Genomic DNA, 19,432 nt, shown 5'->3' with positions numbered 1-19,432 from the left:
GAAGGGGGTTAGCAGTCAGAGAGCAGAATTCCATTTTAAAGCTGGAAGTTGAGTTTAAGCGAACTGTACACAAGCACATGTGTTTGCAACACACTGACACCACACGCAAAAAGCCACACAGACACATTTCCCCGCCTCTTGTAAACTCTCGTTCACATGCACCATTAGCTAATCTGTTTAACTGAAGCTGCTGTTTCTAAAGTAGTCATACACACACACACACCCCATCCAGCATCAGAACAGGTCAGACGTCCAAGTTCCCATTTTGATATCGCTTCTCCATAAACGTGGAGAGGGAGATTTTTAAATCTATTTAGTAGGTCTGCTTGCAGCAAGGAGGGAAAGAGAATGAGGACAGATCCACACTATAACATACAAAGCATATTCACCACACTTTTTAAGCACATGACTTCCCCCAAAGAATCCTGGGAACTGTAGTTTTCAGTTACCTTTTCCCCACAACCTTAACAACCTACATTTCCCAGGATTCTTTGGAGGGAAGTCATGTGCACTGAATGTGCATCAAATATACCAGTATTCTGTGGATCTGCCCTCACTCTCCTCAGTGTGTGCATGAGTTTGGGCAATATTTCAGACATAGAACCCCCTTCTACTTGATACAAAGTAAGGATGTGGAACGTTTTTCAGCCTGAAGGCCCCATTCCCTCATAGGCAACCTTCTGTATGCCACTTGTCAGTGGTGGGTGGAGCCAGAGACCTTTGTACACTAAAAGTCAGAAGCTTCTACATACACCCCACCCCCCACCCACCCACCCACATCCTCCATCCAGGCAAACAAGAAATTCAAGGACACATTCCAGGCAGGCAAAAGCACTCAAGGAGGCCACAGAGTGGGAGTATTGAAGGGAGTGGCCTGGAACAAGTCCCAAGACCTGGGGGTCACAGAGGTTCCCACCCCTTGCATATGGTGTCTGTAGAAATACACAGGATCTACTTCTTCCAGGTGCAACATCTCCAGCGAGGACAACCAGATTGTGGTTTATTTATTTCCTTCTTTCAGTTAGGAGAGACTCTGTGCAAGTGAATTTTCCTTCCTTCTCACTTCAAGCTGCAGCTTCTCTCCTTCCTTTCTGAAGGTATCGTGGGTCACAATGTCAACTTGATCCCATCTGGGTCTTCATTAACACACACACACACACAACTCATCAGGTTGTCTCCTTCTTTTGAGTCCATTTCCCCTAGACTCCTCCCATTCTTCTAACTCCTCCCTGCTGTTTATCCCTCTCCTGCTACCTTTCTGGATAAAAGACTGAGTTACAAACCAGGAAGACCCTGCTTCAAATAACATCTCTGCCATGAGGCAACTCACTCTCTCTTAGATTCATTTCTCTCATGCAACTTGCAATATGGAAACAACAATACAGAGTTGCCTTGAAGAGTTGTTGTAAAGGCCCTCCAGATGCTGCTGGACTACATCTTCCTTCATCCCCAGCCAGGCCTGATAGGAATTGGAGTCCAGCAACATCTGGAGGGACAAAGGTTTCTCAGCCCAGCCTGTTATAAGGATTAGAACCAGATCACTTGCTTTGAACTCTTCACCATGTAGTACAAATGTTAAGTGTTGTTATTATTCCCTCTGATGTTCCTTCTATGTTCCCATTTTCCTTCTTTTGTCTTTTTCATTTTTGGAAGCTGTTGAAAGTGTCTTGGCCTCATTGTCTAGGTTTTGGCTTCTTCTACTTCTGTCTGCATCCTACCTCAAAAATATGTTGTCTGGGTTTGCTCAGATTCCATTCCAGAAGATGATTTGGGGAGGAAGCACAAGGATATTTGCAACCAAGAGAGGATGGGGTTGGTAGAGACCATAGCTACTCTGTGTTGCAGTGCAGATTTCTACATCCCATAGCTGTGAGGGGTTTCATAGGCCTTCGTTTTCAGAACTCTGGTCTATCAGATAACAGTGTCCAGAAGGGGACTCTTGGATCCAGGGTTAATGGTTTGTGTTTCTCACTAGTATCTGACATTGCATCAGAAGCAGGAGAGGAGTGTGACTCAGTCTCAGACTCTAAGCTCCATAGCTAATGCATGTGTGAATTGGCTCATCATGTGAATAATTAGTTACATGATGCGTACAAGAGTAGCAAATTAAATGCTAACACATTGTGAAACCAGTATGCAATCTGCAATGTATAAACAAGGCCAGCAATCATGGTTTAAGGGTGCTAATGAAGGCTAATGAAGCCACGTACAATCCAAGAGATATATCTTTACAGCAGTGTGAGAATGCTGGGCTGCAGCTTTCAGCTTGCTCACTGCTTGACCCAGCAACAAACACTGGACAGTCTGCCATGGATGAGGAAGATGACTGATGCCAACATGGATCAAATGAGTATACAAATCCAAGTTTACTTTCAGCAAATTGTCATAATTTGGTTCATGTGCTAATTCATAATATGGAGAGACAAAGACACGCTAGATGGAAATAGAAGCTAATAAATATCGAAGGGCACAATGCCCCAACAGTTTCTACCTCAGACACCCCAAATTGATAAAAGTAAATGTTCTGCAGGGCTTGAGCTGAAAGCCACCAAACAAGTGGCAGTATTAAAATCTCCAGTGAAGCTGTCACCACGTAAAATATTTTCTCATTTGTAGACTCATTTAACTGAGAGTAAGTCTTACTGAATTCAATGATTTTAGTTCTGAGTAACATGTATAAGATTGTGCTGTTATAGTTCTAGAATTCCCCCCACCCCACCCCAAGTATGAGAGCAGATGGGTTTGTTCTGTTCACAATTATTTCATCTAATTATATTCTCTGGTTCATGTTTCATTCATTGGAGAGTTCCCCCCTTAAAACAGGGGTTGAGAACTTTAGAAGTATGTCTTTGGCTTCTAGGGCTGCATGTAATTTGCATCTCATCATTGCTCATGCAATGAATATTAGTTTCCCTGTGTTTATATAAATGCTGTGCAGATGCCATAGTCATGTTATGTCTATTCTACAATTTCCTTTTCCCTTTCCTTTTTTTTTGGAAACTATTACCGTCATATTTGATGATGTCAACTAAATCTTGAGGTACTGATTCTTGTGACTGAAATCCCATGAAAGTTCTGTTTTACTGGCCCCAATGCTTCCACACCTTTAGAGTTTTTATTCCTCTATTTATTTGCTACCCCATTGTCAAGCCACCTTTTGATGTCGCCAGAGATAGAAGTGTGTGTGTGTGTTGTTGAAATTGCTTTTCTGCTCTATCCTACCTTTTAGCAGAAGAAATAGCTTTTGATGCAGATGTATAAAAGACAGGTGGGGAGTCTCTCACAGATGAGGACAAGCTGGGAGAAAATAGCTAATGCCAGTGATGGAGGAGCAGTCAGGCTTAAATATGGAATTAGTACAGAAACAGAATTTTGAAGAGGACACCAGCACAGCAATGAAAGTGAATCTTCGGTTAGCAGAGGCATTCCAAGCAACTTGACCAAAGGGGGGAAAGTGATAGCAGTAAGGGCAGCTATGGGTGGCTAGTCGTTGACTAGGACACAGATAATACAAAACTGTCAGAGGCACACAATGCCATACTTGCATGTGCAGAAAGACTTCTGTGAGTGCAATGAAGCTTCCCTTCCTTCTCCTCCAACCTGTACACCTCCAAATCTACACTGGAGCATTGGAGAAAAGCTCAGAGCAGAAAGGAGGAGCATGGCGGAGGGGAGCGGGGAGCGGGGAGTGGATTTCAGTCACTATATTGAATCTGCAAGTATATACTTGGATAAGGTAAAGGGTAAAGGGACCCCTGACCATTAGGTCCAGTCGTAACCGACTCTGGGGATGGGGAGCTCATCTCGCTTTATTGGCCGAGGGAGCTGGCATACAGCTTCCGGGTCATGTGGTCAGCATGACTAAGCCGCTTCTAGCAAACCAGAGCAGCGCACGGAAATGCCATTTACCTTCCCGCCGGAGCGGTACCAATTTATCTACATGCACTTTGATGTGCTTTTGAACTGCTAGGTTGGCAGGAGCAGGGACTGAGCAATGGGAGCTCACCCTGTCGCGGGGATTCGAACCAACGACCTTCTGATCAGCAAGTCCTAGGCTCTGTGGTTTAACCCACAGCGCCACCCGCATACAACCCAGTATTTCAGGCAAAACCTAGAATTTCTTGGGATGAATTGGATCTGCAACAAAAGTGCTGCAGTGTTGCATTCTCCCTCTTCAGGATGCCAGCCACTTCCCCTCTTATCTACCAACAACAACTTTTCCCTCCTAGTCTTTTCACCCCCAACTATCTATCAGTCAGCATCCCATGACCATGGAGCATGCTTAGTCCTCATTGGACTTCTTTTCTAAATAGTTTTGTAGGTTTCTTTTGTAGCAGAGATATTTCCTATCACCTGGCAAGTCGATCCTTTTACCTGAAGATGCCAGGGATTGAACCTGGGCCATTGTGCATGCAAAGATTGTGCTTTGACACAGACTAAGCTAAGCAAATATCCTTTCTTGAAGCCAACTGGTCATTTAAAATTGCAAGCATTAAGAGCCTTCCACAACTTATGCAGGCATTTGCTTTTCAGAGGAAACATAAAATAAGACAATGTGAAGGTCATTCATTTTATGACTTTGGCAAAAAACTTGCTAGCATTATACAACCAATCTAAATCTATTTTCCTGCACTTTACATTCCTGGCCCCTGTGGCACCTTTCACAAATATGTGCAGCAATGGCACAGATTGGTATGTGGAGGTTTCCAAATTGCTCCAGACTTTAAAGATAATGGGGCTCACACCCAAAGTTCATGAACTTCATGATGAGCCTCATCTCATCATGGATCGGCTGTAGAACACAGAACTCATGTTGAGTTTTGGCAGTGGAACACATAGGCTGAATTTGGAAATCACCCCCAAAAAATCCTTTATTTTAATTAACCAGAGTTTGTCATGTAATTAATTAAACCCAACAAACTCTGGTTAATACTAACAGTGGTTTGTACAAAACAAGACAACTTCAAAGCATAGGTCATGGGCAGGCAAACTAAGGCCAGGGGACCAGATCTGGCCCAATCGCCTTCTAAATCCGGCCTGCGGACAGTCCGGGAATCAGTGTGTTTTTGCATGAGTAGAATGTGTGCTTTTATTTAAAATGCATCTCTGGCTTATTTGTGGGGCATAGGAATTCGTTCATTTTTTTCCCCTCTTCAAAAGATAGTCTGGCCCCCCACAAGGTCTGAGGGACAGTGGACCGGCCCCCTGCTGAAAAAGTTTACTGACCCCTGGCATAGGTTATGAAGCTGGCTTGTTTCAATAAAAGAAGTGAAAGGGAGGCCAGAATGTCTCTAAGGATGTACAGAGTGTCTCAATACTTAGGTGGCTGAAAATAGGAAGCAGGTCTGAAGATAATGGCTTCTAGGAAATTTAAACCTCAGCATCTCTCCTTTGGAAATTAACAGCCTCCCATATCCACCCCAACCCCAACCCCATGCATCCTGTATCTTGTTATAGAATACCCACAACATACATTTGGAGGAAATCCATTGATGGGCTGATTTGGAGTGCTTTCAGTGGTATGAAAGTACATTGCCCAAAATATGTTTAAATTATTATAGAATGATGACAGGGAAATAAAAATAAAGCCACCAAAATGAAGTCAGGATAAGAGGTAGCTGTGTGTGACCAACGGTGTCAATTCAGTACTGTGACTGTACATGAGGAAATGAGGACTATTAATCATTCCACAGCGTCAACTTATTTTAACAGGCCAGGATAACCTCATTTCCAACAGGGTTTAACGAAGTAGTAAGAGTTTATAATAATATTACTTTTTTAAGAAGAAGAAAAAATCTTGCTTTTATGCAACACTTTGCATTCCAAGGTGCTTTGCAACCCATTGCAAAACTGATATCGATGGCTGAAGAGATGGTTTTTTGGAAAAAGGGGCATACAGCCTATAGCTGGATCTGCTGCAGAGTGCAAAGTACACCCAGTCTTTCCTCTAGACAAGCCAGCACTGGCAGCTGAGTGACCCAAACAGCTGCCCAAGACTGCACCACTGTCAAGATAACACCATGCCCTTTCCAGATCAGCAGACGGGGAAACTGAGAAAAATATGTGGCCCATTGCCTAGCAATTGCTTGGGTCTTTTCCACAATTCTCCCCTGTCTGGCCAAAGAGGCCTCATGTCAACTTTGAAGTCATTGAACAAAGAGGAGGGGAAAGGCTTCAGGATCCATGTGCAACGTGGGCACATAAAAAGTTGACACTCCCTTTGCACTTCTTGGAGAAGCCTTAGCAAGGCTAAAGGAGTGGAATAATGCCACACCGAAAAGGACCAAGCACCATACTTTTTTTTTAGCATGGCAACATCTATTTTCTGTGACTCCCTGCCTATTTCTATCAGGCAGGCAATTTTATTGTACTGTTTTGAGTGCGTACTAAATACTATCAAAACAGATTTTGAAACTACTGATTTTATCTGTATTTGGATGTTTTTATGTTAGGTACTGTTTTTAATGTATGCTTTATCACACTCCCTGAATGTATTTATACTATTTTACATAAAACTGCTAAATTTTAAATTATTATTAAGTGGTATATAAATCTATAAAAAATAAAATAGCATGCCCCTTTCTTTAAAGGTGCAATAACTACCCTCATTTTGTATACTATTTTATACATTAACAATCCTGAGTGGATTCTGGGAAAGTCAGTTTTGGCTTGTTGCCTGAGATGTGAAAATACTGAAGGGGAGCATTGACCTCAGGTAGAGTTGAGGGACAAATTTGTTTCAGTTTGCATGGAACAGTGAATCTACCTAATTTGCATGTCCTAAAATAATACATAAACTGAAACACAGACATCCTTCGAAATCCATGCATGTCCAAATGGTGCCATGCTGTTCTACAACCAAAGAATGGACATACCAAAGTGTGGATTAAAAAAATGCACATATTAATGAAACGAATGTAGTTTTTTTTTACTTTTTGATTGCAAAAAAGTGTATATCAGACAGAATGTGCACGTTAGGAGAAATTCACACTCAAATGCTGATGAATTTTCATGAAGCCTTCAAAAATATATAACAAAACTGTATAGAAATGTGCACGACTGAGCTTAAGATTTGGGGGGGGGGGTGACAGAAACCAAAACTGTCAGACTCACCCATCACAGGAACTTGTATGACAGGTGGCTCCTGAGCTTTGCAGAATACAGTATCATGTTCCATAATGCATTGTGCTTAATGAGTCAGACAACATCCCATGCTACACATCTAAAGTGTAGTCTTTAAATAACCAATTGCCAACCCATTCATACACCCACCTACCCCCTCTCCCCACCAGCCCACCCCTTAGAAAAACATCCTGTATATCTATAACTCAGGCTTCACTCTGAAATTCTAATTCAATTGAGAAAGCTGTGATGGTATCCACTGTTGAGCCGCGAAGGGATTACATGTTTAGCATTTCTTCCAAATGATACTGTGGGTAGTAAGCCAAACTATAAACCTGCTAAATATTACCAGCAGTCAGCCTTCAGTCCCAACACAGGCAAACAACAATACGGACATTTTTAAAGGAGTAAATTATAAAATTCTGACTTACATTTTGAAGTGGGGTAAATTATCATCTTGTTCCAGGCAATATATTGAACCAAGAAGGCACCTATAATCTTACCTGAAACAGGGTTGACACAATGTGTCATTATCGTTAGTAGAATCATGAAATCATATCCACACACACTGGTTGCCATATAGATCAGGGATGGGCGCTCCACGTGATGTTAAACTGCAAGTCTTTGTGGAAAGTCATCTGTCCCCCCCTGCTCCCCAGTAGTTGGCTGGAAGAAATTGGCCACGCTGGCTGAGAATGATGGGAGCTGGACTCCAACACCATATGGAGAGACACATTCCCAACCCTGCCTCAAAGCACGCCAGTGACTCTCTTGGTTCCCAAGGCCAGGAGCAGAGGCTCCTTGTGCTTTGAGGGAAAGGATATATCCCTCTTCAACAGAAAAACATTTTAACAACTTTGCATTCCCACCGCACCCCTGGGCAAACCTTCTGTTCAATTTTCAACCCGTTGTACTGGGTGAGCTCTCTTTTCAGTTGAGAGCAGAGCAGAAAATCATCAGCTTGGCCACATGAAGAGGGTAGGATAACAAGTAAGATGAGCATCTGGATTCCCCTGAGATTCTGGCTCCCCACTTCCCTCATGGGAGCATGTGCTCACCGGGAATACATGCTTGTTGGGGTTTAAAATGAAACGTATGTTGCTGAGTAAATAGACAGGGCTGCCTCTGATTGTTGTGTTTATCCAAGAAGCAATTTAGGATTCTCCTTGTTTATTGGAAGAAGAGCCAAAGGATTCTTACAACAAGGGAGGGGGGAGCACAACAACTGGGAGGCGATATGTGACAGTTTTCTTCTGTTGTCTTGAGGGCTGCGTCAAGGGCAGGCTGCATTCAGGGGCCAGGGAAAGAACGAGCACTTGGCAGTTGCAGATCTAGATCTGTGTTGATAACAGATTCACTCATGGAAAATAAAGGCAGGCGGGGGGTGGGAGAGAGAGAGAGAGAGAGAGAGAGAGAGAGAGAGAGAGAGAGAGAGAGAGAGACGCATAATAAAATTTCACTTCTCCCAGCCCATCTAATGTGAATTCTTCTGTGAAGTGCCAAGCAGATTCAGAGTGGGAGAAAGGAAGAGGGAGGAGAGAGGAGCGACTTATTCTGAAACCTCTTAGGCTTCTTCAGAAGGGTAAAGTTAGGACCAAACTAGTTGACGCATTAAAAGCATATCAGGTCTGATTTTTCTTATTTAAATAACAGTGATGGGGAGAGATGTGCAGTCAGGATTGGGACTGTGGTGTAAGGAGAGGGGTGATGAAGAGGGTTGGGGGAATATGACTATTTTGGCTTGTCTGTTTTTCATCCTCCCATCGTTAACAAGTTTTCCATGTTTCCACACCAGTTTGCTTTTTTTAAAAAAGAGTTCTCATGAAAATTCAAGAGCATTTTAGTGAAAATTCATCCTACTACACACATCTTTGTGTTTTGCTTAGCATACACATTTTTTAAAGCACTTTTCCCTTATATAATGCATTTCCATATGCTATTTTCAATAATATATATGCATTTCTGTACATTTTGCTTGGCTTCCAAATCGCATTGCAAAGTTCAGAGAACAGCAGATTTCAAAATGAGGCTGTGTTTTGGTTTGTGCATTGTTTCAGAAACTGCAAATTAGGTAGATTTGTCCTGCTTGCTCCACCACCTCTGCCAGAAGCAGAGAAGCAATGCTGATTTCAGGCCGGATCACACCAATTTTGGGTGAGATCTTGCCCAAAATCACATACGCTGCAAGATCACAGACTATTTTGGTGAGATCTCAGTCAAAATTGGTGCAATCTCGCTTGAAGTTGGCGCTGCATGGCAGGGTGCACAGCGCTGGCAGTGGCAGCAGTGGTGGTGGCAGCAGCAGGTATGGTGTTGAGAGTGGCAGCAGTGGCAGGGCAGGGTGGCACTTCTAATATGTACTGTAACCATGGTCTTTGCCTGATTCGCAGGTTAAATGGGAGTTGTGTCAATGATGTGGTATTCGCTGGAAGTACAGTTCATGGTTTGAAATGGAGATATACTTGGAATTCAGGCCTGAAACCTTTCAGTGACTGAGTCCAGTCTAAAAATGTGAAGGCATAACAATGGAGAGGGAGAGCATTTCTGAACATTTACAGAATACAGTACGTTTTCCCTCGGCGTGCTCAAATGAGTAAGTAACCAAAGCCATCTCCCACGCATCCAAACTCTCACCCATCTCATAGCCAATGTAATATATTCATTTCTCCTTGCTGCTCCAGTAAACAGGTGTTTCAGAAAGAGGAAATAGTGAAACAAAGGAATGTGTACAACATGGGGAGAGAAACTTCTTTCAAACCACTTTCAATGTTCTTAAAAATTATTGTTTCCCTGCAAACCCTGGTTAATATGCCATCTTAGCTCAGATAGTGAGGTTCCTCACTTGGTTGGAAGGTTCAGCTCAAGTTTTAAAAATGCTACTGCTAATTATTTTGTTTGGCTTTGAAGAGCATCACTTTTTAAAAGTACAAAGAGAATCTGCATGGGAGTGAACAAAGTGGCTGAATCTCAGCAGATTTTAATCTTATTTTAAGCAACTGGCAGGCAGACTCCACTTGGAAGTTAGCTGGTGGCACCTTCCATTTAGTACACAAAGTCCTTAAATGTTACACACAATGAAGGAGATCCTGAGAAAAATATAATTCATCTGTCACACTGTTACAATTTGTGATCATTGTGATTCATCTGGAGGAATAATGGTGCACGCCTGTTTTAAAATGGAATGTGCTGCCTAGAATGGGATATCCATTATGTTCTTTGGGTCTGTAGCATTCTCTGAGGCTGAAATAAGAGATGCCATGTTAGAATATATGGCGGTCATGGATGTGGGTGCAGGAAGAGTCTGCAGAGTATGCAGGAGTCTCAAACATCCTCCACATCTTGGGTTCTGACATTTCACCAAAAGGCCTGCCCACAGATACATCTTAGCAACAAATGCTGGCTAAAAAGCTCATGTCAGATGGCTCGTTTTCGTACTCACCATTGAAAGATCCTGTTTACATTTTTATTAACTCAAGAGGGCTTGAGTTAACTCATCAGTATGTTAAGCACATCATTTTTTTATGATTTTAATTGTTTTCTCTTTAACCTGCTTTTGTTAATCCTCCCCCTATTGCATCCCATAACACAAGCTCTCTTCTCACTCTGGACTATGGCAGGGTTCCCCCCCCCAAAAAAAAACCCCAGTTATACCTTCTTCTTTTCCCCTTTGCATACCCCACAGGGTGTGTCTGTCCTCCTCTTTTTCTTTCTACAGTTTCTCTCCCCCCCCTATCTGTTTCTTCATCCATCCATCAATCCTTACCTTCCTTCTCACTGAAGACAGCACACAAGTCTTTTTCTCTCCCAGCCAGGGCCAGCCCAATAAATTTTGGCACCTGAGGCAAACCACAAAATGGTTCCCAGCTCCCTGTCAAGGAAAAATGGGGGGTGGGGGTGGAATAAAGATTTACATTGGGATCTGCTGCCCCTGTGGATCCTGCCACCTGAGGTGATTGCCTCACCTTGCTTCATAAGGGACCTGCCCCTGCTCCCCGTAATCCACACACTGAGGGAGAGCATGTCAGATGGGCAGGAGGACAAAGTGGTGCCAACTCCATCACAATCTTCTGAATCCATGGAGAAAGAGAAGCCATGAAGATGTGCCCACCCAGATAGCATCCTTTCATCCCCACCTTTCTTTGTAGTGGGCTTGAACCAACTTGCCCACCAAGAGATGGGAAAGGGCAAACAAACAAGAGGTGTTAGAAAGATTCCCCCAATCAGCTGACGTTGCATAGGTCCCATTATAGTCCAGCTCAGGTTATTAATGGTACATGAAAAGAAAGGCCTAACTTCAGCCTGGTCAGAGGCTTTGCAAAGTTGTTGCTACTTTCCCATTTGGCACATTTCTGCACAATGCAAGCAGTTGGTGTCGGTTCCAGTTCTTTAGTGGCCCTAATTTATTTATGCCTGTGCGAATTAGATACAGAGCACGCCTGCTAGCTAACATTGCATGCAAAGTAGGTCTCCGAAGTTTCTTGGCCTATCACCGCAGACAGTAATCACCTCACACAGCATGACGCTGGCGCTTTGGAAGTGGGACTTTTGTTGGCAAGGTGGACCGCAGGGGGAAAAGAGCAATTAGTGACCTTCCTATGCTCTCTCCCTCTGGCTTTATCCTTAAAATAATATTTGCCTCAGTCAAGACCCTTGGCAGAAAAAGTGGACAAGAGTGTAAATCATTGGCTCCCTCTGTGAGTTGCGGACAATAACATGACTTGAAACTTTGCCTTAGGGAGGCTCTACCTGATGGCTCTGCATGAACATGTTTGGGGTCAGGAAGGATCTTCCTCCATAAAAGACTGGCAAACAACCATGAGTGGTGGAGCTCTGCTATCTTCTAACTTCTGCTCTTGGCTCCTTCACTTGTTAGCTTTGTTAGCTTTGCTAACCCCTTTTTGAATCACACTGACACTTCTTGGCCCTTCATTGCCTCCCGCTTCTGCTTCGTAAGCACTCTTTCTCCAAGCTGCTGCCCTTCAGGTGCCTTGGGCTATAACCACCACCATCAATTATTTGCCCTGCCACCTAAGGTTGATGGGAGTTGGAATCCAACCACATCTGAAGGACACCAGGCAGCAGAAGGGTCCTATAAAATGAAGTGCAGCAATGGGGTGAGGTAGTGCATGGAGTATACATTCATGGGACAAGGTGCTGGAGAAGATGGTTCTCTTCTTTTGTTGTTCTTTGTGGTAACCTAACTCGACTGCATGTCTTGCCATGAGGGTAGGGATATTGTCTTGTTTATTATTATGTCATGTATTTTTGTGTTTTTATAATGTAAACCACTGTGTGATCCTCAGATGAAAGGCTGTATATATATTTAATAAATAATAACAGCAGTTATTTACAGGCATTGTACCACACTGGTGATTACCTCTGTCCTGTCCCATGCATTCTGGGCAGAGAAGACAAGAAGAATGGGCCCTAGTATAAGAGTGGGCTATACGTCAAATTCTTAGTTCATGCTTATGGGATATAACCAGTTCTGTCTGTACAAAGGTGGAACAGAATTGGAATCATAGAATTGTACAGGTGGAAGGGACCATGAGGGTCATCTCCTCATTGATTTCACTCGCCTCGCCTCTTCAGCCTTCCACACATCCTCAAAATCTGCTCCAGAAGGACTTAGGAGACCTTCCAGAACAGATTTTGCAAGCATGCTGGAGGAAGGAGGAGAAGATGAAGATGATATTTATGTATTTATTTGATTTATATACCACCCTTTCTCCAAATATCCCAGGGTGGTGTACAACATTAAGAACATAATTTAGGAAGCATAATAATAAAAACATAATACACAGCATATTAGTGCACAGGTTAATGATAAAATAATCATAATAACTGCCCCCCCCCATTTAATTGTGCAACATCAGATTCCACTCTCTGCTAATTGCATCTGGCGTTTTCTCAGTGTGAAAATTCAACAGAGATTTTTGAAATTTCTCACAGCAAAGACAAGAGACCTCTGGCTACTAGTGGTTTATTATGCATCCTTGGATGTTCCTTCAAGGAAAGATAGTCAGCCTTGGGATCCTAACATCATTGGTCTGGAAGAACATTTGATCAACAGCACCAGAAGAATTTGCATCTTTCTTAAAACAAATACCTCTTACACAACCTTCCTATGTATCAGGGAGCCTTTCACTTCATCACTGTATGGCAATTTCCAAACTCCTGATATACACTGTGGAGAAAATAGTCACAGAACATTTTAATAAACTTCCTGATATGCAAAAATAAAAATGAATAAAACAACTCCTTTTTTATCTGCATGTTTTTATTTTTTGTAAAAAAAATTATTAGTTTTACAATTTAATTTTACATTCACAAATAAAATAAAATCAAAAAGTGTAGAATTCTCTGAATTCTTGGACTTCCTTCCTTCCCTCCATAAAGGTAAAAAGGTTAAGGGACCCCCTGACCTGACCATTAGGTCCAGTTGTGACCGACTCTGGGGTTGCGGCTCTCATCTCACTTTATTGGCCGAGGGAGCCGGCGTACAGCTTCCAGGTCATGTGGCCAGCATGACAAAGCCACTTCTGGTGAACCAGAACAGCACACGGAAACGCCGTTTACCTTCCCGCCAGAGCGGTACCTATTTATCTACTTGAACTTTGACGTGCTTTTGAACTGCTAGGTTGGCAGGAGTAGGGACCAAGCAATGGGAGCTCACCCCATCGCGGGGATTCGAACTGCCGACCTTCTGATTGGCAAGTCCTAGGCTCTGTGGTTTAACCCACAGCGCCACCCACATCCCTCTTCCCTCCATAGAGTCTGCTAATAACCATTTTTGGCTGCATATCATATAGCCCTCTATTTGTCCATAAAACTCTATTTGTATCTAAAGTTATTTTTGCATTGCAAGTGTTATTTCAATCCTGCTAAATGTTTTTAACTGTTTACAGTGTTCTCTCAAGTAAGTTACAATTTCCCCCCAGTCCTTGTTAAAGTTTTTATCGTCCTGGTTCCTGATTTTTTCAGTCATTTTCGCCATCTCAGCATAGTCCATCAGTTTTGTTGTCCACCCTTCTCTTGCAGGTGTTTTCTCTTCCTTCCATCTTTGGACTAAGAGTATCTGGGCTGCCGTCGTCAAATTAAGCAACTCTTCCTAAAAATCATTTTCAGGGAGAAAGTGTAGTACAACTTTAATCCATCAAATGGGAGCAGGACATGGACTGAGAAACACATGCCAGAAAAAAACCCAAATGTTGCTTGCCTATTGTGAGTGAGCTCATGGTTGAATTACTGCAATGTCAACCAGTGATTTTAACCCTGTAGTTTGGTAAATTGTAGATCTGTCTTGGTGGGGTGCTAGAACAACATCTTTTTCAATGTCAGGGAGGGAGGGGAAAATTTATTCAACCTGTATTCCTCCATGGGCAGCTTTCCAGGTGATGAGGGGCAGCAGAAAAAGTGGGTGGAGCAATGGATATGAAGCCCACCTCTGTACAGTAAGCTACGTTGCAGTCATGCAAAAGTCAGAGGTTTCTACCCAGACAGTGTTACATCAAGGCAAGCAAGAAGGCCGATCATAGTCAAAGCCAAATCCAGCCAGGCAAAAGCATTCAAAGAGGGCCAGAGCAGAGCTAGTGGGTGCTGTGGCCTGGGGAGAGTCCAAAGGATGAGATAGAGAAGCTTGGTCACATTTGTCCCAAAAGCCTCAGGTCCCCACCCCTGCCTTACAATGCAATTCCATACTACAGATCGAAAATTGTTAAAGTGAGTGGAGCAGTTTATTCCTTCTGCCATATCTTATCTGTGTGTCTCCCTCTCTCTGTTGCCTGTCACGTTTAACATGTGGTTTCTTTTTTAGTGGCCCTTCATATATAGCCTCTCTTTTCTTCAGGAAGCTTGCATGCAATAACCCATTTTATCCAAGTAACAACTCTGTAAGGTAGGCTGCCTCAATTTTCATGGCTAAGAAGGGATTTGAGCTTGTGCTTCCCTAGTCCAAAATTCTTAACCACTGCCCTGCCCTGGCTCAGAGATAAAGGAACCAGATCTCTGTCTGTCTGTCTGTCTGTCTGTCTGATATTCATTTCCATTTATGAATCACTTCCCGGAATAAATTTTGAAGCATTTTCAAAATAAAAACATCAACAATAAAAACAAGGCATATAAAAAATATGTAAAAACTATTAAAACAGTTCCACATATGAAAGCAATTCCTTTTATCCTTATATAATTAATTGCCTTCCACACATGTCTCAAGGCAATGCACAAATGCAATAAAAAACCCCAGCCAAGAACAGTTAAAAGACAACACAGAAAATAACATCAGATATACAACCAACTGAAATCAATTCCACATATAAAAACAAATTAAAACAATTTCTTATGCAAAAACAATAAATGTTATGCTATTAAGCCCAATGTAATGTGGTAGCAGTGCACAATAACTAGACATGTAATCAAAACCACATTGATATTGAGAACACTTCAATCTCCCAGGACATTCTATACAAGATCTCAAAGTAGCTGTTTTACTACAAAGGAATTTCAGAAATAGACTGGAAAGAGAAGCTGCTGAATTGCAACTCATTACCAAACTTAAAACCATGGAGAGACCTGGTCTGAACAAAGACATTGGATTCTTATCTCATTATACATGACTAAGCCATTTCTCACCTTCTCACCCCTTCCCTTTTCCTGTAAGACCTATTACAGTCGTTAAGAGTCGTCAACAGGCTCATCTCAGCTATCTGCCAATCTCCCATTCCCACCACCCCTCTGAGTAATACCCCTCCCCCACCTTCTCACTATATAGAAGGATCTGGCAACTTCTGTTTCAGTGTATCTGAAGAAGTGTGCATGCACACGAAAGCTCATATCAAGAACTAACTTAGTTGGTCTTTAAGGTGCTACTGGAAGGAATTTTTTTATTTTCACATTGATAATATTATATTTCGTATTTTATTCCTTTTTATTTTAATGGATAATTGAGCAAAGATTTAATCATGGGTAGGCTATTGCAATATCAAGTGACGGTGCAAAAAATGGGAAATTATTGGACACATTTTTGCATTAGGGATCATTTGAACAATGGCGTTAAAGCAGGAGGTACAACCATAAGTTTTTCACTGGCCAGTCATTAACCTTCCCATTAAAAAATGACAAGGAATAAGATATCTAAAATCTGGTCATTATCTTGGAATTTTGGGACAACAGATTTAAGCTCAAGAGCAGGGCTTTTTTCAGCCAGAACTGGCCAGAACTCAGTTCCTGCACCTCTCAGGTGGGCACCATTGCCATTCTAAGAGAACAAGGGGCAGGGGTGCCCACTTGAATAAAATATTGGGGGAACCAGGTAAGCCCTGCCCCACATCAAATGACATGGTGCACACACACCATTTGAACGGCAATGCACATTAACATTTCAGGGCCTGGCCCCCTCAAATATTTTATTGGGGGGCTGGAGACCCCTCGGCTCCTAGAAGTTGACTCCTAAGACAAGGGAGGCATTCGTGGTGAGTTCAAGCACCTCTTTGTTCTATAAAAATAGCACTGCTAAAGAGTATTTGGGAATTATGTTATCCTCATTGAGACTGCATGATGCATCTATCTTTTTTAGTCTGATTTTACCTTTATATAAATTCCTACCTGTTTTTACTTTCATTTGAAAAAAAGTAAATGTGGGAGATGACTGTCAAGGAAATATTTTAGCCTTGTGACTAAGGGGCGTTTGCAGTTTTGAGAGAAATTGGAGCACGAACTTGGTGCTGGGAAACTGGTGAGAAAGTGGTGGTAGGCAAACAGGAAGGCTACATAAGGAATTGGGGACGGAGGAAACTGACTTACACTGAGCCAGACCATCAGGGCACCCAGCTCAGTATTGTCTATACTGAGTGGCAAAAGCTCTCCAGGGTTTCAGACCAGTTTCTCTCCCCAGCCCTAACTGGAGAGGCTGGGGATCAAACCCAGGACCTTCTGCATGAAAAGTGGGTGCTTTACCAACTGAGCCAACTGAGTCTCTTTTGAAAGAGGATCAGGTGGCAAATTAGTTGAAAAAGGAGGTACAGACCAGAGCCATTAGGCAGTAGGATGAAAAGCAGGAACCCAAAGGGGGAATGTGGGGGAAGATGAGGCAGAAAGCACCAGGAAGGGGCAAATTGCAGAGGAAGGGCCACAAGGAATGGGGCAGGGGGAGCTAGAGTATATAAGAGATTCTCGTGGGGCCTAAGGACTGGAGGGTGAGGCTGGAAGAGCTTGGACAGGAAGGAAACTAGCTCAAAAGTGAGAAAGCCGAGGCAATGGAGAGGCCAAAAGGGGGACCGAATTTCACATATTGAGTTAAACGAACCGTGAAATTTTTGGCTGAAGATCTCTGAGCTTGTGGACAAACAGTGCGGCGCAATGGGAGCCAAGCAACTTCCCCCTTAACACTCTGGTGGAACTACCCCTGATCCTGTTTGGGGGGGGGGAGCCTCCCTTCAGTGTCATGAGGATGCACTTAACGTTGAGAGAGGGAGGGAGAGACAGTTGTTTGTAAGGGCTGTTTTTTAAGGCTACAGTTCAAACAGACAGAAAGTGGATTAACATATAAATACAGTGGTACCTCAGGTTAAGAACTTAATTCATTCTGGAGGTCCGTTCTTAACCTGAAACTGTTTTTAATCTGAGGTACCACTTTAGCTAATGGGGCCTCCAGCTGCCGCCATGCGATTTCTGTTCTCATCCTGAAGCAAAGTTCTTAACCCAAGGTACAATGTCTGGATTAGCAGAGTCTGTACCCTGAAGCGTCCGTAACCTGAAGCGTCTGTAACCCAAGGTACCACTGTAGTTCTCAAATGTGCGTAAGTCCAGTTTGCTACAGGCAATATGAAAAAAGCAGCGGCAACAATCACACCAGTGCATAGGTGCACATTTAAAGCACATTACCTCCCCCCAAAGAATATTGGGGGCTGTAGTTTGCTAAGGGTGCTGGGAACTGTAGCTCTGTAAAGAACCAAGTACAACTCACAGGATTCCTTGGCAGCACTTAGCTTGCACTAATGTTTAGAAGTTTCTGAAGCTGTTTTCTTTTCACAGCATAGTTGTTGCCATAATATCAAGACATGGAGTTTGTGTTCTTTAATGACAGAATTCCAGTTTATTGAATTTGAAGTGAAAAAACTGGATAAAATTAATAAGGCAAAGATTTTGATAAGAATTGTGTGGTTGTATCAGAACAGGGGTGGGGAAGCTGAGTCTCTTAAGGTGATGTTGGACTCCAGTTTTCATCATCCAATCTTCAAGGGCTATGGTCAGGGATGATGGAAGTTGTAGTCTAATGCCATCTGGAGGTCCCCGGGTTCCCTCCCCCTGCCAACAATCCCTAAGTAGAATATATCTATGAGACTCTTAATCTCAGGTTCATGGGTTATAGCCCCACAATGAACAAAAACATTCCTGCATTGCAGGGTGTTGGACTAGATGACCGTCTCGGACCCTTCCAGTGCTATGATTCTATATCCTAAATTGTTAATAAAGCTAAGATACTGAGTGAAAAGATCTTTCATTTGCCTCTATGAAACCCATGCCCTTCCTCTGTTGCGTCTGGAGCTGGAAGATCCAGTAAAGATTACTGAGAAACTCTGAAGAAGGATAATATCTGGTGGTGATGCAGCCTTAGCTGTCCACTGCAACCTTGGCTGAACATAGGCAACCATTCACCCCAATAGGTTCGCCACACTGTGCATGCAACCACTTGCCTCTAACATCCTGCTAAGTGGTGAATATTTTACCACACATCTACACCCAGTCAGGAAGTGAGGGAGTCATAAAACTCTCTCCACCACTTGGCAGGACATCACAGACAGACAGCTCTTCAAGTGGTTACACACACAGTGTGGTGAATGGCCACTAGGCAAATGGTGGAGTGGGCTGATCATCCTAGACTTTTTATGTTCTTCAGTCTGAGGGTCAAGAAAACATTCTGCCCATATCATTTGACACCAGGCTTGGATCCGAAAACCAGCCACGGGCCTGGACAGAGTTCCTCTTCCACAGGCCACAATTGAATCCCTGTCCCCTTCCTCATCCATCCCATGCCTCCTCACACTTGACCAGGGGCTGTTTTCCAGTGCCTCATCTTCTCTCCCCCCCACCCCCAGCTTTTCTGTGTGTTTTCTGGCTGCTGAAAGGTTGATGAGCCAGCTTGTGAAAATAATATGTGTTAGCCAAAACAGCCCTCCCTTGCAAAGGCTGTGGGGAGCAGTGTTTATTATCCACCACGCCAGCCCTAGATGACCTCAACTTCTCACCAGAGTTTAAACCAAATATTTTAAAAAGGACAAAAATAATGGGCCCTTGTCTTTATCCGCAGAGC

At 43.0% G+C, this 19,432-nt stretch overlaps 1 protein-coding gene across 1 annotated transcript in view; it reads left to right on the top strand.

Annotated features, from left to right (window-relative positions):
• WNT2B (Wnt family member 2B) overlaps window positions 1-19,432 on the top strand; it is a 44,166-nt gene that overhangs the window by 10,610 nt on the left and 14,124 nt on the right. The window lies entirely within an intron of this gene.

This window comes from Podarcis bocagei (assembly GCF_964188305.1).
Source record: "Podarcis bocagei genome assembly, chromosome: 5".
NCBI classification, from domain to species: domain Eukaryota; kingdom Metazoa; phylum Chordata; class Lepidosauria; order Squamata; family Lacertidae; genus Podarcis; species Podarcis bocagei.
This window is presented reverse-complemented; position numbering and strand designations above follow the sequence as displayed.